The following is a 23,128-nucleotide window of genomic DNA, read 5'->3' on the forward strand; positions in this document are numbered from 1 at the left end:
CTTCAACTCTAGCTTTCTGTTTTTATAAAAAAAAGTCTCTATTTCTTTGTCAAACTTCCCATTTTGTTCATGCACTGTTTTCCTAAGTTCTTTTTGTTTTCTATCTCTGTTTTCTTGTAGTTCACTAATTTCTTTAAGAGGATTATTCTGAATTCTTTGTCAGTTCATAAATCTCCATTTATTTAGGGTCAGTCGTTGGAGCTTTATTAGTTCCCACTGGAGGTGTCATGTTTTCTTGATTATTCATGACCCTTGTGGCCTTGCATTGGTGTTTGTGTATTTGAGGAAGTATGTACCCATTCCAGACTGGGTTCAGTAACAAAGTCCTTCACCAGTCAGCCCAACCAGAGATTCTGGGCGGGTTGTCTGGTGGTGTACATGAATAAGCTTGCTTCTGGAGTCACTGTGATGGGTCTGGGACCTGTGGGTGGACCTGAATCCTGGGTCCACAGGGGCCAAGCAGGTGCTGAAGTCCACTGGGGTGGACATCGCATCTGGATGCAAGGGAACTGGTCCTACATTGGGATGGGTCAGGAGCTTGGTTTTGCAGAAGCTGTTCTATAGGTGGGGGTTATGGGGACAAGGGGACTATGGGGCTGGGGGACTAGGTCAAGCCTGGATTTTGGGGCCATAGGAGTCAACCTGTAACCTGTGGTCCTCAAGGAACAGTCTGGAGGTTAGGTCTGTGGGGGCTGTTCTGATGCTGGGAGGAGTCAGGAGCATGGGTATGTGGAATCCAGCCTCAAGACAAGATCCAAGGAGGTTGACCTGGTCTGGGGGCAGGGCAGGAGCCTGTGTCTATGTGAGTCAGTTGAGTCTAGATCTATGGATCTCAGCCTAGTGCTTGGGTAGGTCAGGGTCCTAGTCCCATGCTAGTCATTCTGGTGCTTGGCCTGTCTAGAAGCCTGGGTTCACGGGTATCTACTGAAGCCTGGGTTCATGGGAGCTCTTTGGGAGCCTGGGACCACAGGAGCTGCTCAGGGCCATGGAAGCCAGTGACATTGGGATGTTCCAGGAGCATGGGCTCATAGGAATTTCCCAAGTGTTTGGTGCCATAGGAGTCAGCTGACAACTGTGTAGACCAGAACCCTAGGTTTGCCTGAGCCTTGGGCCTCAAGAGCTGTCTGGGGTTTCAGGAACTGGCAGGTGCCTGGTTGGGTCAGGGACCTAGGTTCACAGGCACCCTCTGGAAACCTGGAGCAGAGGGAGCCACCAGGAGCCTCAGGAGGCTCTTAGGGCTGTTGGTGTCAGCAGGAGCTGAGAAGCACTTAGAACTTGGATTTATGGGATTAAACTGAGACCCTGGTGCCATGAAAGCCACCTGGGGCTGTGGGAGCTACCTAGGGCCATTGGAGCCAGCAAACACCAGGGCAAGCCAGGGTCCTGGATGTGCGGGAGCCCATGAAAGACAAGGGCCATGGGAGTTGGCTTGGTACTAAGGTGGGCTGGATCTTGGATCCACACTGAAATTGGGCGTTCATTTCATTCTTTTTCTCACATGGGGAGGCTATCCTTCTCTGCACTGGGCTTCCTGGGATTAGGGGAAGGGTGATGGTGATGGAGGTAGTATGAATCTATCTGTCTTACTCTCCTCAATGTGTCTTTTCTTATTTTTGTGCTTCATCCAGGTAGAATGGGTGTTCTACCCTCATCTGGAATCCTAAGCTTTTGTGATGGTAGTTTGTTTCAAAGATAGTTGTTCAAATTGATGTTTCTGGGGGTGGGAGTAAAGTGCTAAAAATTCTTATACCCCCATTTTGCTGTCATTTCCTATCTTCTTTCATCTCACTCTTTATTATCTCCCTATATAATTCACCAATACCTATGGTTTCAAGTAACTTCTATTTGTGAATGACATCCAAATATTTTCTACCTATAGCTATCTGAGTTTCAGAATCATATATCCAGATGTTTCAATATCTACCCTTGAGAATCTCAATGGCATCCTAAAATTAATATGTTCAAAGTCTAACTCATATTCTGCCCCTCTAAGTAGGTCCTCTTCCAGGATCCTTACCTTAGGTAGTATTAACTCTAGCCATTCTGGTCTGCAGACAGAAATTGTTAACTCATCTTTCACAAATTCCTTCCAATTCTATTTCATTCATCATCAAGTTGATTTTACTTCTCTCAAAAATTTTTATCTTTGTGGTCGTTACCCTAGGCCAAGCTATAACCATCTCTTGCCTGGATATTGAACTGGATCCCTTTAGTTTTCCCACCATTGCATCTTGCCTCCCCTCCAATTAATGCAAAGTAACCAGAGGAATCTTTAAAAAGAAGAATAAGAAGAAAGAGAAGGAGGAGAAAAAGAAGAAAGAAAATGGATCGCTGTATTCACTACCTAAAACCTGACATGGCTCCGTATTCTACCTTTTCTGACCTCATTTACCCCTCCAGTCCCATTCCACACTGTTCTTTTGATTCTTTGGTCTAGTGGCTCACTGGATTTTCTTCCATTCCTTGATAACTCATGCTCCCTCACACCACTGGGTGCACTCTGCATTTTTTCTCTGCCTCATATTTTCTTTCCCTGCATGTATACACACACATGCACACATGTGCACACACACATCATTCTTTTAGCTTATCTGTGCACAAATATTCCTCCTCTGGAAAAACGTTTTCTTACCTCCCTGAATAAATGAAATCTTCATGAGGTTTTCTTTCTTTCTTTTTTTTTAAAATAGCATTTATCACAATTTGTAAATATCAAATAAAGTGATTGCTTCTCTCCCACCAAAAGCTGCACATAGTTAAAGATCTTGTCTGTGTTGATTCATTATTATTTTATAAATGTAGAGCAGGCAGTCAGCACTTAGTAAATACTAATTGAGTGAATAAATGAATGAATTCCATTTTAACAATGAAGAAATTTCAGTTAAGATATTCTAGGTAAGCTCTTTAGCATCACATAACTTTTCAGATGGTAGAGGGAAGTCTGTCAGCTGTAAAGTCCTTTCCAAACCACCACAGTGCATCCCAGGTAGCAGATCAGGTTCTGAGATACTAGGATACATTCAGCTCCCAGTATCAGTCACAGTCCTGCATGTGGCACAGCTGGAATGGGTTACCTCAATAACTTCCTACAGACAAATATTCTTATTTGAAATTTCAAAGAAGCAAATCTTTGGTCAGAAACCTGTGCCCATTTTAGGGTCTGTCAGGGCTCGTGGTATAAATAGGTTAAGAGAATTCTGACTGACTAAAGCAGAAAAGACAGTTACCAATAAGATATTCAGGAGCTTATAGAACTAATGGGAAAGCTGGTGAAGCAAGCTTATGTCTGACAAGAGTTAGGAAACAACTAAGGTCACACCCTGGGAACAGTCTGTTCATATCCCAGAAACACCATTGATTTCACCACTGCCAGCACCTCTGCTGGACACTGCTATGACTGGACAATACTGCCATGCTACCACACACTTCCTCTCTGAAGGAATTCTAAACTGGCGTTTTAAAGTGTCATTTAATCAACCTTTGCAAATTCTGGCAGAGACTTCCAGTTGGCTTGGCCTGAGTTGAATGCTGCAACTAAGAGACCTGTTACTTCTTTTCCAGTTGCCACTAAAGAGAAGTAAAAAGTGCCTTCCATTTCCTAAATGACCTCCAAACCTGAAGGACAGAGGAAGGCAATGGTTTGCATGAGTCTTTCTCTTCTCTCCTTGCCAGACCAAATCGTCATCACTTTAAACCATGCCAACATATTACCTCCTCATTTAAGTCTAAACTACTGACCTTCCTTTCTCCCCTTCTTTCCTTTCTTTCCATCATTCTTTCCTTTCTATCTCCCTCCATCCTTCCCCCTATAATTTTGCATAAACCCCATTTTCCATATGTGCTCTACCCTAAGGATACTTTTAGGCTAAGTGAGGAAAACTAAAAGGATCTGGCCTAGTAGCAGAGTAATCAGCTTTTCTTCAGACTCCAACACGGTTATGATTCCCCTTCCAACTTTTCTATTCCTTATCCAAGTGACTTGCAGTTTTTTCCATGTAGTATAGAGGGAAAGCCATGCTGTTTGGAATCAGGCTTCTTGGGCTCAAGTTGCGGCTCTGCAAACTTAGTTTTACTACCTTTAACAAGTTACTTCATCTCTATGATCAAATAGTTTCATGGTCAATGTAAAGTCAACTAATTTTATGATCTTAAACAAATCACTTCATCTATATTATTTCCTAGTTCTTTATCTCCTCTAAAGGATAATACTCTGGGTCTTCAAATACATTTGTGCCCATAATTCATTTTTTCTTTTTTCTTTTTTTGAGGTACACGAGCCTCTCACTGCTGTGGCCTCTCCTGTTGCAGAGCACAGGCTTTGGATGCGCAGGCTCAGCGGCCATGACTCATTGCCCCAGCCACTCAGCAGCATGTGGGATCATCCCGGACCGGGGCACGGACCCGCATCCCCTGCATTGGCAAGCGAACTCCCAACCACTGCACCACCAGATAAGCCCCATAATTCATTTTTAACAATATTTATATTATCATTAGAAGATCATTTTTTGTTTTTCTTTAACAGGCATCCTTTAAACAATTAGGTATGTTTTCACTATTTTAAAGGCTGACCAATAGTACTTTTCTGTCCTGAAAGCCTCATTCTTTCATGTTCTACTTATTTTTAGTTTTTTAAATTTATTGTAGTGAAAACACTTAACATGAGATTTACCCTCAACACATATTTAAGTGTACAATGCAGTAATGTTAACAATAAGCACAATGTTGTATAGCAGATCTCTAGAACTCAGTCATCAAGCATAACTGAAATTTTATACCCATTGAATAGCAATTCCCCCTTTCTACCTCCCTGCAGCTCCTGGCAACTATCATTTTACTCTCTTCCTCTGTGTTTCACTATTTTTTATACTTCATGTAAGTGGTATCATGTAATATTGGTCTTTCTGTGGCTGCTTTATTTTATTCATCATAATGTCCTCATGGGGATCTATACTGTCATATATGGCAGAATTTCTTTCTTTCTTAATGCTAAATAATATTCTATTGTATGTATACAACATATTTTCTTTATCTATTCATGCATCGATGGAAATTTATGTTGTTTCCACATACAGGAATCTTGGAGATATTATGGGTTTTGTTTCAGACCACCACAAAAAAGCAAATATCACAATAAAGTAAGTCACATGAATGTTTTTGGTTTCCCAGTGTATATAAAAGTTATGTTTACACTATACTGTAGTCTACTAAGTGTGTGATAGCATTATGTCTAAAGAAACAATGTACATACCTTAATTTAAAAAATACTTTACGGCTTCCCTGGTGGGGCAGTGGTTGGGAGTCTGCCTGCCGATGCAGGGGACACGGGTTCATGTCCTGGTCCGGGAAGATCCCACATGCCGTGGAGCGGCTGGGCCCATGAGCCATGGCTGCTGAGCTTGCGCATCCAGAGCCTGTGCTCTGCAACGGGAGAGGCCACCTCAGTGAGAGGCCCGCGTACCGCAAAAACTTTATTACTAAGTCTTACTGAACCTTCGGTGAGTCATCATCTTTTGCTGGTGGAGGGTCTTGCCTCAGTGTTGGTGGCTGCTGGCTGAGCAGTGTGGTGGTTGCTGAACATTGGGTGGCTGTGGCCGTTTCTTGAAATAAGACAACAATGAAGTTTGCCATATTAATTGCCTCTTCCTTTCATAAATATTTTCTCTGCAGCATACAATGCTGTTGAATAGCATTTTACCCACAGTAGAACTTCTTTCAAAATTAGAGTCAATACTCTCAAAGCCTACTGCTGCTCTATCAACTAAGTTTATGTGACATTCAAAATTCCTTGTTGTTCTTCCAACAATCCTCACAATATCTTAACAGGAGTAGATTGCATCTCAAGAAACCACTTTATTTGCTTATCCATAAGAAGCACCTCTTCATTCCTTAAAATTTTATCATAAGATTGCAGAAATATATTCACATTTTCAGGCTCTGCCTCTAATTCTAGTTTTCTTGCTAGTTCTACCGCATCTGCAATTACTTCTTCCACTGAAGTGTTGAAACCATCAAAGTCATCCATAAGGTTTGGAATCAACTTCTTCCAAACTCCTATTAATGTTGATAGTTGGACCTCTTCCCATGAATCTTGATTGTCCTTCATGTCATCTAGAATGGTGAATCCATTCCAAAAGGTGTTCAGTTGACTTTGCCCAGATCCATTAGAGAAATCACTATCTATGGCAGTTATAGCCTTATAAAATGTATATTTTTTTAATAATAAGACTTGAAAGTCAAAATTACTCCTGGAGCCATGGGCTGTAGAATGCATGTTGTATTAGCAGGCATGAAAACAACCTTAATCTCATTGTCCATCTCCATTAGAGTGCTTGGGTGACCAGGTACATTGTCAATGAGCAGTAATATTTTGAAAGGAATCTTTGTTTCTGAGTAGTAGGTTGCAACAGTAGGCTTAACATAATCAATAAACCATGTTATAAACAGATATGCTGTCATACACACTTTGTTATTCCATTCTTAGAGCATAGGCAGTATAGATTTAGCATAATCCTTAAGGGTCCTAAGATGTTTGGAATGGTGAGTGAGCACTGGTTTCAACTTAAAGTCACCAGCTGCATTATCTCCTAACAAGAGTCAGCCTGTCCTTTGAAGATTTGAAGCCAGGCACTGACTTCTCCTCTCTAGCTATGAAAGCCCTAGATGGCATCTTCTTCCAATAGAAAGCCATTTCATCTACATTGAATATCTGTTGTTTAGTGTAGCCACCTTCATTAATTATCTTAGCTAGATTTTTCTGGATAACCTGTTGCAGCTTCTACATTAGCACTTGCTATTTCCCCTTGTATTTTTAAGTTATGGTGATGGCTTCTTCCTTAAATCTCATGAACCAACTTGTGCTAACTTCAGACTTTTCTCTGTACCTTCCTCACATCTCTCAGCCTTCATAGGATTGAAGTGAGTTAGGACCTTGCTCTGGATTTTGCTTTGGCTTAAGACAATGTTGTGGCTGATTTGATCTTCTATCCAGACCATTAAATCTCTCTCCATATCAGCAATAAGTTTGTTTCACTTTCTTATCATTCATATGTTCACCGGAGTAGCACTTTTAATTTCCTTCAAGAACATTTCCTTTGCATTCACAACTTGGCTAACTGTTTGGCACAAGAGGCCTAGCTTTTGGCTTGTCTCAGCTTTTGATGTGCCTTTCTCACTGAGCTTAACCATTTCTAGCTTTGGATGTAAAGTGAGAGATGTGTGACTCCTCCTTTCACTTGAACACTTAGAGGCCACTGTGAGGTTATTAATTGGTCTAATTTTAATAGTGTTGTATTTCAGGGAATAGGGAGGTCCAAGGAAAGGGAGAGAGATGGGGGAACGGCCAGTTACTGGAGCAGCTCATGGTGTCAGAACACACACACATTTATCAATTAATCTTGCCATCTTTTACGGGTGTGGTTTGTTGTGTCCCTAAAACAATTACAATAGTAACATGAAAGATCAGTGATGATAGATTACCATAACAGATATAGTAATAATGAAAAAGCTTGAAATATTGTGAGCATTACCAAAATGTGACACAGAGACTTGAAGTGAGAAAATGCTGTTAGAAAAATGGTGCCAATATAGTTGCTTGACACAGATTTGCCACAAATCATTAATTTGTAAAAAATGCAGTATCTCTGAAGGGCAATAAAACTTTGTATGCCTGTATTAGATATTGTGAATAATGCTGTAATGATAATGGAAGAGCAGATATCTCTTTGAAATCCTGATTTCAATTATTTTGGATAGATAACTAGAAGTGGAATTGCTGGACAATTTACATTTAAAATAATTATTGATAGGGTAGGATGTACTATTGCCATTTTATTCATTGCTTTCTGTTTGTAGGCCTTTGTCACTCTTTTCCTCTCTTGCTCTCTTCCTTTGTATTTCATTGATGCTTTGTATTGATATACTTTGATTCCTTTTTAAAATTTCTTTTGTGTATTTTCTATAAGTATTTTTTTTTGGTGTGGTTACCATGGGGCTTACATAAAACAACTTATAACAGTCTATTGTAAGCTGATAAGTTAATTTCAATCATATACAAAACCACACTTATGCTTCAACCCATCTCTTACTTTATGTTATTCATTTATTTATTAATTTTTGCAGTACGGGAGCCTCTCATTGCTGTGGCCTCTCCCGTTGTGGAGCACAGGCTCTGGACACGCAGGCTCAGCGGCCATGGCTCATGGGCCCAGCCGCTCCATGGCATGTGGCATCTTCCTGGACCAGGACACGAACCCTTGTCCCCCGCATTGACAGGCAGACTCTCAACCACTGTGCCACCAGCGAAGCCCTACTTTGTGTGATTTATGTCACATTTTATATCTTCTTTTTATTTTGTGTATCCATTAGCACACTTTATAGTCATAATTATTTCCAATCATTTTGTCTTTTAAATTTTATACTAGAATTAAAAGTATTTTACCAACAACTGCTATGCCATTACAATATTATGAATTTGTCTATATATTTATCTTTACTAGTGAGTTTATTCTTTTATATGCTTTTCTATTGACCTTTTGTTTCAACTTGAAGAATTTTCTTTTGCATTTCTGTAAGGCAGTTTTACTGGTGGTAAACTTCCTCAGCTTTTCTTTGTCTGGGAATATCTTTATCTCGTGTTCATTTTTGATGGACATTTTTGCCAGATAACATATTCTATGTTGACAGATTTTTTTTTTCTCTCAACACTTTAAATATATTATTCCACTCCCTCCTGTCCTGCAATGTTTCTGCTGAAAAATCAGCTTATAGTCTTATGGGGGATTGTGGAGTGACAAGTTGCTGTTTTATCTTGCTACTTTCAAAATTCTGTTTGTCATTACTTTTGACAATTTTACTATAATGTATATAATGTATCTTAGTGTGGATTTCCTTGTGTTCATCTTATTTGGTATCCATTATGCTTCCTGTATCTGGAGGTTCATTTCCTTCTCGAGATTTGGGAAATTTTCAGCCATTATTTCTTTGAATGAGCTCTCTGCCTGTTTCTCTCTCTCTTTTCTCCTTTTGATACTCTCGTAATGTGTATATTGGGTCTTTGGATGGTACTTCATACATCCCCTAAGCTCTCATTACTCTTTCTTTTTCTTTCTTTTTGTTCCACTGACTGGACAATTTCCAATAACATGTTTATAAGGTTGTTGGTCCTGTCTTCTGCTTGATCTAATCTGTTGTTGAACTCTCCCTAGTGAATTTTTCAGTTTAGTTATTGTACTCTTCAGATACCTCACTTTTGTTTAGTATTTTAAAATATTTCTATCTCTTTTTTCAATCTCTCACTTTGTTTATGTATTTTTCACCTGCCCTTCCCACACTGATTATTTTTATATTGCTTATTTTGAATTCACTGTCTGGTAAATCATTTATTACCATTTCATTAGTGTCACTTTCAGGAGATTCATCTTGTTCCTTTGTTTGAAAATTATTTCTTATTCCTTCTTTTTCCTTGACTCTGTGTTACTGTCTCTGTGTTAGATAATACTGTTTTTATCATCATCATCATCATCATGATCAACATCACAAGATCTAAAACGAATTAAGCTTAATACATCCTAGGCCATTGGGATTTAATACTTAAAATCACCTAAGAGATAGGAACTCATCTTACAAAAGAATAAACTGAAGTACTAATCCCCACATTCACACATAGAACAAGGAGAAGAGTTAGTTTTGAAACTTGGCAATCTGTTATCAATTTTATTGAGCACTTCACAATTCTACTCCCTTCAACTATTTTCTCCTGCTCACAAAATCTTTTCATTCTTTAAGAAATATCTCTTCTACAAAGTCTTCCCAGACATTCTATCTTTTCTGCTCTCAGACTTGTAAACATGCTTTCTCCCCTCCATTGTGCTCTTATAGCATTACATTTCCCTCTCCTGTCACTGTCTTCCACCTTTACCTTTTATGAGATGTTTGCATATTGTGTTGTCTTCCTAACAATGACAGCTTTGAAGGTAGAGATCTTTTTTTTCAAATGAAATGATATTGAAATTATATAGTTTTTCAAGTTTAGCAATCTCCATAACATTCTTAAAGTGTAACATTTTTACATTGCTGCCCTTTCCTTCTCTCTCCTACTCTTCTCCCCTTCTCTGCAGACTCCTCATACTGCTGGCTGGAGACCCCATATGTTGTTTTGTTAGGTTTGCCTGTCCACATTCCTCTCCTCCTTTGGATAATCCTTGTGACATGGGTTCATTACTTTGCCCCTCTCCTACTAGCTTTCAGATTGTGTAGAATGCTTTCCAAGGAGACATCTGGTCATAATACCAATCAGCACAGGTATTATCATATCCATTTTATAGTCAAGAAAGTCAAGGTCCAAGAAAATCAAGACCCAACATATTTCAGAAGCAGATGGGTGTCCAGGTCACCTTAATCCAATTCCCTTTCCCTTCAGTAGACCAGCTCCCTTGTCATGATTAGTGTAGCACCTGGGCAGAATCACCAGATGGCCAAGAAAGACAAGTGTTAAAAGGATTCCTGGAATATTCTGTAATGTTTCCTAAATTATAAAGGGGGAAACAAATATAGAAAGAATCTAAGTTTTCTGAAAAATGGCTTCTGGATATTTCTCATCCTCTTTGTACTTATACTCTGCCAATTTCTAAAAATTTAAATACTATAATAAGCCCAAATACTCTTTATGGCCTCCCCAAATGTTTAGAATCTGTTATTAACTTTTGAATGTTTTCTTCAAATCTCTTACTTTTGTTTCCAGATATCTGGTACTTTTTTCTTTTTGCTTCCTTAGCTTTTTTAACATGATATTCCACATTCATGGGTATGATGTTCCCTTAGCCTCTTAGCACATTGGTTGTTCTTTTTTTCTTTTTCATATCACAAATACCCCTTATTATTACTTGTTCAATGTCAAGTCAGACACTGGTAGATTTTGCAGTTCATAAAGGCAACATTGTGCTCAATACATGCTCAATAAATGAAGAACTAATGAATGATACAGCCAAATTTCTGTGTTTGGTCCCTACAAAAACTCAACAGCTTTATTCTATTTCTTTGTCATAAGTGTTTATTTTTAGCCATACACTTGTTCTAAACCCTCTTAGACTGACTCCTAAACAAAGTCAGATACTGGGCCACCTTTCACCTATCACCAAATCTACACAGTGATCAAAAGGTGGCAGAAAGGGAGACACATTTCCTAAGCATGCTGCCAATTCAGGACACTACACTGAGTGCCTACAGACAACCCAAGAGGAAAAGATCCAAAATGTAAGTGCTGTGATGAGAGAAGCCCAAGGTTCAATGAGAACCTAGGGATAACCTGGTATTCAGGGGAGGTGCTGCCTGGGCCATGTGATACTGCTGCACTTGATCCACTCATGACTTGGCCAAAGACGGTGCTGGGCAGCATTGCTCCATTGATATCATTTTATGATATACTGGGGACAAGGTATTCAATAAATATTTCATGATAGATTTTACCTGGGACAATCAGTGCCTGTCTCATATTATAGGGCACCCCAAGAAGCTTACTTGCTGGATTTTTTAGTGTAAAGGGCCCATCCAAGCATCACATACAGATGCTGAAATTTTATTTGAAGAAGACTGAAAATAATGACACTCTTATTCTTACATGGATTTTTTTTTCCATTGATACACCTATTCTTGTTTCTCATAGTTCGGTGCCCTTCCTTTTTGATGTAATCTCTCTCCTAGATGTCTGCACCTCAGGGAGATCTTAGGAGGTTTTGAACTTATCTCTTACCTTAATCTTCCAATATAACTGAGAACTTCCTTTGTGTTTCATCAGAGGGCTTTGACAATCGGCTTCAGAAAAAGCAAGAGATTTTAGACTTATTGAAGGGTGGTGGATATACGTAGCTCCGTTTACCAGCAGTGCCAGTCCACCCTGAGCCTAGACCTATTTCCTTGGCTATAGACATCTTCATCTCAGATTGTTCGTGGCTATTAATTATGGCTTCTCTTTGTACTGCCTCCTGCCATGTTCTGGAGGGTGTAGGAAGAGTGATTTCTGGATACCAGCTGTTCAAGATTCTTCCCTGAAAAGTGACTGCAATATATGTGTAGTGTGTGTGTGTATGTGTGTGTGTGTGCATGCTAAGCTCATGATTTTCAGGGCATACTGGGGTGCCCAGGGCTCCTGGAGACAGAGAAAGGAAATGCCCAGAGTTGGCTTGGGAAGCTTGTCAAAGGCAAATGGCAAAAGGTGGCAGCTGCTGTTCCTTTCTGTTGACCAGGTATAGTATAGTTTTGTTTTGTTTTAATTTTGTTGTCCTAATCCAGTTGTGAGGCACTGGCTGGAGGTTGGGTCAGTTCCCCTATTTAGGCAGTTGATTAAGTCCACACTCAAACCACTTCCTTTATCAGGTTCTCACACTCCAGGACCTCTATACATCTAATGTCTAATTGGCCTGGAGCCAAATACCATACAACTACGGACAGCGCCTATGTCTGGACTCAGAGAAATTATTCAAATTAGCCAATCCATAAGGAGGCAAAAACCTAACTAACTCACCCCACTTGTGATAAATAAACTACACCTTACAAATCCAGCTTGTTACTACCCTATTCCTGGATTGCAAACCTCTATGTGGCCTGCTTGACAGCCTTCTCTCATTCACGGCTGTAAGTAACAAAAAGTTGTGACTTCCATCTATTCAAGTATCATTATATTGTGCCCCACCATTAAAGAATCTTTAAATCTCATAAAACAGCAAGGTACTGTTTAAGAAGTGCTCACACTCAGGAATTGAAAGCATGGACTCAACTGGTTTAACCAATAAGGAAATCTTCTGTCTCACATAACAAGAAATCCTAAATGATGTCAGCTCAGATCAAGGCTTGGGTGTCTCTTGTAAGTGGTTCTGAAGGCCCTTCCTTTCTTTTAAAACAACTTAAAAAAATTGAGCTATAAATAATATAAACATTATATTAGTTTCAAGTGTACAGCATAATAAATCAATATTTGTATATATTGTAAAATGATCGCCACACTTTGTCTAGTTAATATCCATCACCATAGCTACAGATTTTTTTTTCTTGTGATGATAACTTTTAAGGTTTACTCTCAATATGCAATAGAGTGTTTTTAACTATGGTCACCAGGAAATACTTTATATCTCCAAGACTCATTTATTTTATAACTGGAAGTTTATACTTTTTGACATCCTTCATCCATTTCATCCACCCCCCACTCTGCTTCTGGCAAGCACCAATCTGTTCTCTATGAGTTTTTTTTTTTTTTTTAACATTCCACATATAAGTGAGATCATATGATTTTTGTCTTTCTCTTTATGAGTTATTTCAGAATAATGCCCTCAAGATCCATCCATGTTGTTGCAAATAGCATGATATCTCTTTTTTAATCACTGAATAATATTTTGTTATACACATCTATATCTGTATCTGTATATTTATATATATGCATATAAATATGTCACAATATCTTTTTCCATTCATTCATTGATGGTGCTTAGGTTGTTCCCATGTCTTGGCTATTGAAAATAATGCTACCACGAACATGAGTGTGTGTAAAAAGTGTAGGGGATCCCTGAAGTAAGATAACCAGGAACAGTTTTCTTGACGTAAGAGAAACAATTTTTGGCCTAAGCCATTTTGTGATCTAAGCCTGGCCACAATGCTTGCCATTGAACAGGTCTCAGTAATTAATGATCTTAAGGGAACAAAAGAATGCACAAACATTTTGACTGTTATCAAGTAAGAGAAGTAACAATAACTCAGTTGTAAAAACTCCCAGTTCTATTTAAATGGTAAAAATTAGCCTGAAGTGCTCAACCACCAGATCAACTGGAACCTAAGGGATGATGATATTGACCTTTTCTGACCCTTGTGACTTCCATCAACTAAATCTTAGACTCTGTCAACCACCCAAGCTCCTTCATGAATATGAATGTACCTTTCGCTTAAAACTTTCCCAATTTTTCTGTTCAGAGAGTCACTGCTTTGAGAAGGATCCCTGGTGCTCTCCTTACTTACTGCAAGAAATAAATCCTTCCTCCTCCCGATCTTGGCTTAGTTGTGTCTTTTGGCTTGACACCCGCCAAGAGGCAAACCCAGTTTTCAGGTAACAGGTGCATAAATATTTCCAAGTTAGTGTTTTGTTTTCTTTGAATAAATACTGAGAAATGGAATTGCTTAATATATGGTAGTTCTATTTTAATTTTTTTTTGTTTTCCAAAGGGCTATACCAGTTTACAGCCCCTCTAACAGTGCACAAGATTTCTCCTCACCAGCACTTGTTATCTCTTGTCTTCTTGGTCATACTCATTCTAACAGGTTTGTCTATTTTTATGTCAGTACCATACTGTTTTGATTACTATAGATTTGTAGTATAGTTTGAAATCAGGAAGTGTGATGTCTCCAGCTTTTGTTTTCTTTCTCAGGATTGTTTTGTCTGTTTGGGACTTTTGTGGCACCAAACAAATTTCAAGATTGTTTTTTCTATTTCTGTGAAAAATGCAATTGCAATTTTGTTAGGGATCTCATTGAATCTGTAGATGGCTTTGGTTAGTATGGACTTATCAGATTGTGAAATAAGATTCATATTTTATGGAAAGACAAGAAAAATTTTAAACATAAAAAATATTTCTCTGCCCTTTGGCCTTCTCTCTCCCACCTACTGTGCATTGTGTAGCTGCATTATGCAATAACCATGATTCCTCATCAGCTAAAATACCTGCTCAACCATAAGAAGCAACATTTTCCTAGCACTGACAAGACAACTCCTTAAAAAAGAACATTTCTTCTTAATCTTGTAAGGGGCCATATGACCCATGAACAATTACTCCATAGATTGTATAAACTGTCAGTAATATGCCATTTAATGTACAGCTCTCTGTCTCAAAAACTTATATAACTGTGCTTTGACCTCTAACAGGCAAAACAGTTCTCAGAACTTTCTGAGAGGCTGTTCCTGGGTTATAATCCTCAATTTGGCTTGAATAAAAGTTTCCATTTCTTTATTCGATTGACGGATTAGTTTTTTGGTCAACAAGATAAAATAGACTTTAAGCCAAAAACAGTAACAAGAAACAAAGTAAAAGCATATGATAAAAGAAAACACCATTTCCTAATTAAAACCCTCAATAAGTTGGGTATAGAAGAAGTAGATGTCAACATAATAAAGGCCATATATCACAAAATAATAGCTAACGTTCTACTCAAAGGTGAAAAATTGAAAACTTTTCCTGAAGATCAAGAATAAAACAAGAGTCTCCACTCTCACCACTCTTAACTCTGATTTTATATACAGAAAATCCTAACGACTCAAACAAAAAAAGTGTCAGAACTAATCAACAAATTTAGTAAAGTTGCAGGATATAAAATCAACATACAGAAATCAGTTGTGTTTCTCACTTTCTTTCACAGGAGAAATTGTGGCTGAGAAGATCTCTCTTGGACTTAGGCTGTGCCATCTTGGGAGAGAGCTGTTGTATAGATAAAGTCAAGCCCTTCCTTTTAATAGGGATAGAGTAGGATAGTTACAAGGGTAGTTTTGGAAATCCCACTAGGGAATTTTAGATAGAGAGGGAAATTTAGGGAACTTTGGGAAACCACTGTAAGTTGATGATCACTCAAGAAATCTCTCAGAACATTGTGAAAACAAAGCAGGCTTGCCTAATAATAAAACCATAAATTAAAGCACAATATATGCCTTAGGCTATTAAATGAAAAAGTAAGGCCTGTGTCCTGCTGACTGAGGTCAGCAAGATAATGATCTTTAGGACATTCACCTCCTCACATACCAAGGACAGGAATATAAAAGAAAGATGACATTCTAAAGTAGAATCCCCTCATTATACTGAATCCTGAGATGATTTAATATATCTTAGTATATAATACTACTACTCCTTTTGCTGATTTGAATAGCGCCAGGATAGGCCTGGTTTGACCATAGAGGGTCAAAAAGTCCCTCACCCAACATGAAGGAGGAACTAATGGTATAAACCTCAAAGAATGAGGAAGAAGGTATTCTTTTCTCCCTCCCCACTTTTCCTTTGATTATTAAAATGTAGCCCACTTAGTTCTCAGGGAAGAGCCCTCTCGCCTGCCTGTTTGTATCCTTCACAAACATCTTATATTAATAAATCTACCTCTTACCTATCACTTTGCCTCTTGATGAATTCCTTTTGTGCTGAGACATAAAGAACTTGAGCTTCATTCACGTTGTGCAGTATCACTTTCACCCTCTTCAGTGTGTTCAAGCTTGTATTTTTTTGCTTCAATGGTATGCTGGAACTTCTCCTCTGGAAAACTAAACTTCCACAAAAGTTGTCTTGTCCATGGGTAATTGTCTAAAACATTGTTTTCCAGAGGCTCTCTGACCTTGCTGAGAGGGACTGGAGCTGGTTCATGGGCCACTGCAGGTTTCAAGAACAGGACCTAGGTCTGTCTACCTATTACTGAATGCATAGGTGGGCAAGACTCCTCTTAGGTTCCTCGGCATATAGTACTGAATATCATAGTTACTACAAAGGCATTTTTGTCTATGGATAAATACCAAATTATTGTTCTTGAAGGGGAGGACAGAAATGAGGGGCATCTTATTCTTCCACATGCTGATGTCACTCCTCCTCTTCCATTGTCCTGAACACTAACTCTTGGCTTCTGCTGAGATAGCTAATTTCCTTATCAAACAGTCCTTTGGTCACATCCTTAATGTTCTCTTCTGACCACACTCTCTCATTTTTCACAATATGGATAAGCTGAGAATTTTTCAAATCTTTAAGTTCTGTTGCCTTTTTGGTTAACAATTCATCTTTAAGTCAATTATCTCTTCTCACATTTTACTATAAGCAGTTAGGTGAAGCCAAGCCACAGCTTCAACACTTTTTACCTACAAAGAGCTTAACTAAATATCCAGTTTAAATGCTTACAAGTTTTATCCTCAATTTAGCCAAGTTCTTTGTTACTTTATAACAAGGATGGCCTTTCCTCCATTGCATAATAATATTTCCTTATTTCCTTCTGAGACCTTATCAGAATGCCTTTACCATCCATATTTCAGCCAGTATTTTGTTAAGGATACCTTAGAGGCTCTCAATCTCTAAGGAGATTGAGAGCCTCTACAGCACTCATTTTTCTTTCTGAGCCCTTAACAGAATCACCCTTAATAGTACATTCATGGCAATGCAGGATTTTTCTGGCATGCATCTTGAAACTGTTCCAGTTTCTCCCCATTACCCAGTTCCAAAGCTGCTTCTACATTTTTATGTATTTGTTACTGCAGCACCTCCACTTCTCAGTGACAATTTCTGTCTTCAAGGAAGTGAGGAAAAACTCTGAGAGACTCCTACCTCCTTGTCTCCAGGATACTTTCACATAAATATAGTCAGAATAAAATTGTATTATAGGCCCAAACCTAAACCAGTCACTCAAAGGGAGACAATCATTAGATTAGATTAAACAGGATTCAGATAAAGTCAGTCTCCCTTGAAACTCATAGCAACACAGAGAAGGTTACATGCTTGAAAAACAAATTGTGGATCTTTTGGGGTTTTTTGTTTGTTTATTTGCTTGTCTTTAAACTTAAATTTCCTCATCTATGGTATGCTTTTAGGAAAAAAAATTCCATGCAAACTCCTCACCTTTAATATATAAGACAAACATAATATGACTGATGACTGGTGTTGCCCTGATCTTTAGACAAAAATATTTTCTTCCTAAATGTAGAGTCAGCTTTAGAGTGCAAATACTTCTGAAAAAGGGAATAAGTTACTATCCCACTGTGGGTGACTGATATTGGATACTGTCCTGTGGTCAGGATTGACAGGAGGAGGGATAAATATAGAGCTTAAGCACACCAAGTATCTGGAATTTGGGAGCAAGGGCACTACTAAATCCTGTCTATCCTCTATACTACTTCTCTTTTTCCTAGCATGGTAAAATATTCCAAAGTCTATTAAGAAAGATGTTAAAACAAAGAGAAGGTATTTGCAGGGAAATAATCAGCATGAAAACTTGGAAATTTTTCTCCCAAAATACAAGGGTAATCACTTACTAGTGAAAGAAAGCTACAGGGAAATGGGTGGGTAGTTTGGTGAGGTGGAAAGAACACCTGATCAGGAGACAGAAACCAGGTCCAAGTCTTTCTTTACCATTTATGCTCAATTTTACCTTGAGTAAATTCTGAGCCTATTTTAGATCCAATCTTCCCATTTGTCACATGACAGTAAATGTGTCTGCCCTCCCAATCTCTCAAGTGAACCACAAGAATTGAATAAATCAGTGAAAGTAAGTGTTTTGAGAAACATTATTCTTCACTAATACCAATGAGAATGTTCCCTGTCTTTATTAAGATAATCCAAGTTTCCAACACCTACCTTCTTTTTTTTACCAGTCAGTAAATTTAACATCTAAAAAAAATCTGGGTTGAGGGTATTTTCTAATGTTAGAGTTTGAGAGAACTGACAATGCAAAATCCCATCTACTTGCTAACTGATGTGCGATATTCAGGAAAAAAATTTTGCCAAATTATTTCTTTCCTAATAACAGATACATACAGATATATGAAGATGAAGCACCTCAATTAAAGATTAAAAGGTAACACAAAGCCAGTTCAAGTCCTCAATGAAATAATGGTAAGAGAGTGAAAATAACATGGCAGCATCCCACAGTCCATCAACACTTAAGAGACCATTCTTCTAGGTCTCTGTTCATGACAATTATCTTCGTTCCTTTGAAGACTTCTCCTTTAGGAGAGTATCCTGAAGCCCAGGGATAATTTCCAGGAAAGATCCTGACTATAAAACAGCTTTACTGAAGTTTTGAATTATTAATTATTTCCTAATTAGTTTCTGTGATCACATTTGCCCTTTTATCTCCAAATTATGCTATCACTGTAATTTTTATAATTGAAAAGAATAAAGATGTGGACTTCAAATGCTCAGTAGCAGCACAGTTGAGGATAATATGTCTGCCAAAGCCCCGTGGCCAGTCGGAATCTAAGACTGAAATTGGGGAATTTCTGTGCAGCTACTCGACTGAGACTGTGTGTGTATGTATATGTGTGCTCATGTGTATTTGTGTGTGTGTGTGTCAGCAAACAGAGTTGTGGGAGAAACTAGACAAGTTTGACTCCAAAAACCTGCATCTTGTCTCTGCTCTTTATCTTACAAGTATACCCAGAGTTAGCTACTCTCCCTTCCTGATCTTGGGCTTTTATCTGTAACACTAAGGTCATAAAATGTGCTCTTCTTATTTCACAGTGTGTTCATAAGAATTAGTTAAACGATGGATCATTAGGAAATATTCTGTAAAGGATTTTCCTGTCAATGATTCATCTAACACTCAGCAAATAGAAATGCTAGTCAATACTCAGAGACCAGCTTATATCCTTCCTTCTTCATGAAATAGGAATAATGTTAACTAAGGAGGTGAAAGACCTATACTCTGAAAACTATAAAATACTAATGAGGAAATTGAAGTTAATAGAAAAAAAATAGAAAGATATCCCATGCTCTTGGATTGGAAGAATTAGTGCTGTTAAATGGCCATACTACCCAAAGCAATCAACAGATTTAATGCAATCCCTATCTAGTTCTGTGATATTTTTCACAAAACTAGAAGAAATAATCTTAAAATTCATATGGAACCACAAATTTTGGCCCTTAATTGCAAAAGCAATCTTGAGAAAAATGAACAAAGGTGGAGATATCACCCTCCAAGACTTATAAATATATTACAAAGCTACAGGAATCAAAACAGCATTGTACTGGCACTAAAATGGACACACAGATCAATGGAATAAACTAGAAAACCCAGAAATAAACCCGTGCACTTTTGGTCAGTTAATATGTGACAAAGGAGGCAGGAATATACAGGTGAGAAAAGACAGTCTCTTCAATAAATGGTTCTGGGAAAACTGGACAGGTACATGTAAAACAATGAGATTAGAACATTTCCTCACAACACATATAAAAATAAACTCAAAATGATTGAAAGTCCTAAATGTAAGACCTGAAACCATAAAACTCCTAGAAGGGAACATAGGCAAACACTCTGACATAAATTGTAGCAATATTTTTTTGGATCTGTCTCCTAAGGCAAAAGAAATAAAAGCAAAAATAAACAAATTTGACTTAATTAAACTTAAAAGCTTTTGCACAGCAAAGGAAATCATTGACAAAAATGAAGACAACTTACAGAATGGGAGAAAATATTTGCAAATAATGTAACTGCCAAGAGGTTAATACCCAAAGTATATAACTAGCTCATACAACTCAATATCAAAAAACAAAAACAAAAAAGCCCCCCCAAACAAAGAACACCAAAACTCAAAAACTCCAATCAAAAAATGAGCAAAAGACCTGAATAGACATTTTCCAAAGAAGGCATACAGATATCTAACAGGCATGTGAAAAGATGCTCAACATCACTAGTTATTAGAGAAATGTAAATTAAAACCACAATGAGTTATCACATTACACCAATCAGAATGGCTATCATCAAATGTCTACAAATAACAAATGTTGGCAAGGATGTGCAGAAAAGGGAACATTTTTACACTGTTGGTGGGAAGGTACAGTGGTGCGGCCACTATGGAAAACAGTCTGGAGTTTCCTCAAAAAGCTAAAAATGGAACTAACATATGACCCATCATATCCAGTCCTGGGTATATATCCAGAAAAAAATGTAAACACTAATTCAAAAAGATACATGGACCACAATGTTCATAGCAGTACTCTTTACATTAGGCAAGATATGGATGCAACCCAAGTGTCCATCAACAAATGAATGGATAAAGAAGATGTAGTATGTATATACTACAGTATGTAGTATGTATATATTACTCAGCCATAAAGAAGAGTGGAATTCTGCCATTTGAAGCAACATGGATGCACCTAAAGAATATTACACTTAGTGAAATGTCAGACAGAGAAAGACAAATACTGTATGATATCACCTGTAAGTGGAATTTAAAAAATAATACAAATACATGTATATCCCAAAACAGAAACAGATGCACAGATATAGAAAACTACTGGTTATCAGGGGAAAGAAGTAAGGGAGGAAGAGCACATTAGGCATATGGGATTAAAAGATACAAACCATTATGCATAAAATAGATAAGCAAGAAAGATATATATCACAGGAAATTATAGCTATTGTAATAACTTTTAATGTCATATAAACTGTAAAAATACTAAATCACTAGGTTGTATACTTGAAACTAATATAATATTGTAAATCAACTATACTTCAGTAAAAGAAGAAATAGTCCTTAACACATTTTAATAAAAAATTCAAATTTTAACTGTTATAATTTGCCTAGAATTTTGATACTTCTAGGTTTCTTTATTATACCTAGAGAACAAAACTGTATATTTTATTTTGAGCTCCTCCATGATGTTCTCATTTTTTTAGACTGATTAAAATGATGTTCTCATTATCTGAAAAAAGGCAAACAAAAGACTGACCTGCTTTCCTGCACTATATCCTGTTCAGTGCTCACAGCATTTTTTGGCAAACCTGTGGCCATCTTCTCCTTGCTGAGACTGCTTGCCTCCCTGTTGCCATTTCCTGACTGTGGCCATCAGTTCATGAGGCTGGATTGATTTGCACCATTCCAGACAACTTTTTCTTCCTTCATTTTCTGAAAATATCACTCATAAAAATGTTTAAGTATTTACTGAAAAAAAATGGGGACGCTGTGAATTAATGCCAGTACAGAGAAGAATACTACATCAAGATCAATGTCAGATAACACAATTCCTTGAAATTCCCTGACAAAATGAATTCCCACCAGTTGAGTTCCCTCATGGTCCCTTGGCCTAGGAAGGTAAGTGAAGTTCTGTTCTTCACCTCAGTCTTCTTCCTTCTTGATTTTTCCAGGATCCTATTGTCTTGTGTCTCATGAGATACAGTGAACAACTCTCAACCCCATGTTTCTTTTGTAAGCAGAGTAGTCTTTATTTAGTTGTGCTCCATTCTTCCCAGAAATTCCTGAAAAAAAAATTGGGGGATTATGTTATGTTCATTACCTTATGAGAAATATCAAAATATTTGTCTGAAACATGAAAAAAATTCTCATATTTTGGTGATTTATTCCACTATATTAGAGGCAAATTTAGACATTGTTTTTTTTATGAAATATATTGTTTACAGTAAATAAGGGGAGGGGAAGTCACTGTGGATGAGGATAATCAGATACAATTTTAAAAGGATAAAAATGTGGTCTTAATCTGAATTCCAAGGTATTTAAAATGAGAATGAAAAGAGAAGTGAAGAAAGGTGATGATAGGACAGAATGCTAGACTACATTTCCTAGGCCCGCTTGCAATCAGATGTGGCCTTAAGCTTGAGCTATAGCCAATGAAATGTGAGTAGACATGATATGTACTAGTCTTAAGTACGTATTTGTATTCTTCCCCTTCTGCCAGCTGAATGAGTAGGATGGTGAGGGTATAGAAGAGACAAATCCACAGGTAGAAGGAACCTGGACCTCTGAAGAGCTACGTGGAAGAGAACTCCCCTGCCGATGCACTATCGTCTCTGAATAATGTCCACAATTATTTTTCTTGATCCAGAGGAGAAATGAGTAGTATGCTAGTTAAACTTTACATCTGTACTTTTACCTGGGTCTTTCTCTATACTTAGAAAAGGACCCCTGTTGTTACTAAACAGTGTCCCTTCCTTATCTTCAGTATTGGCCTCAGAAATCCCCTTCTACAAAAATAAATAAATAAATAAATCATTCTTTATTTCTCAATGGCTGTTACCTCTGTACTTCATTTTCTCAGTTTACATTAGGATTGTTCTCATACTGCCTCATTTATAGTTCTTAGTGACCCTTGCCCTTGCTAGATCAAGCTTGAAGTCCAAATGTAGGAGCCGATATCTTCTTTATTTCTTCAGATGGATGTAAAGAGTAGTAGTGCTCTCTGAACTAGCAAGCTTGTTCTGTAAAGGACAAGATGGTAAATATTTTCAGCTTTGCAGGCCATACAGTTTCCATCATGACTACTTCACTCCACTATTGTAGCAGGAAAACAGCTATTGATAATAAAATAAATGAGCATGGCTTTGTTTCAAAACTGTATTTACAAAAATACAGATTTGGCCTGCAGATCATAATTTGATGAAGAGTATTTTTGGTGATTCCTTA

At 37.8% G+C, this 23,128-nt stretch overlaps 1 pseudogene; it reads right to left on the reverse strand.

The window, feature by feature from the left end:
• Positions 1–312: 312 nt before the first annotated feature.
• Positions 313–21,502, reverse strand: LOC132501440 (tigger transposable element-derived protein 1-like; annotated as a pseudogene).
• Between the last annotated feature and the right edge of the window lie 1,626 nt (positions 21,503–23,128).

The sequence above is a fragment of the Mesoplodon densirostris genome, chromosome 14, assembly GCF_025265405.1.
Source record: "Mesoplodon densirostris isolate mMesDen1 chromosome 14, mMesDen1 primary haplotype, whole genome shotgun sequence".
NCBI lineage: Eukaryota > Metazoa > Chordata > Mammalia > Artiodactyla > Ziphiidae > Mesoplodon > Mesoplodon densirostris.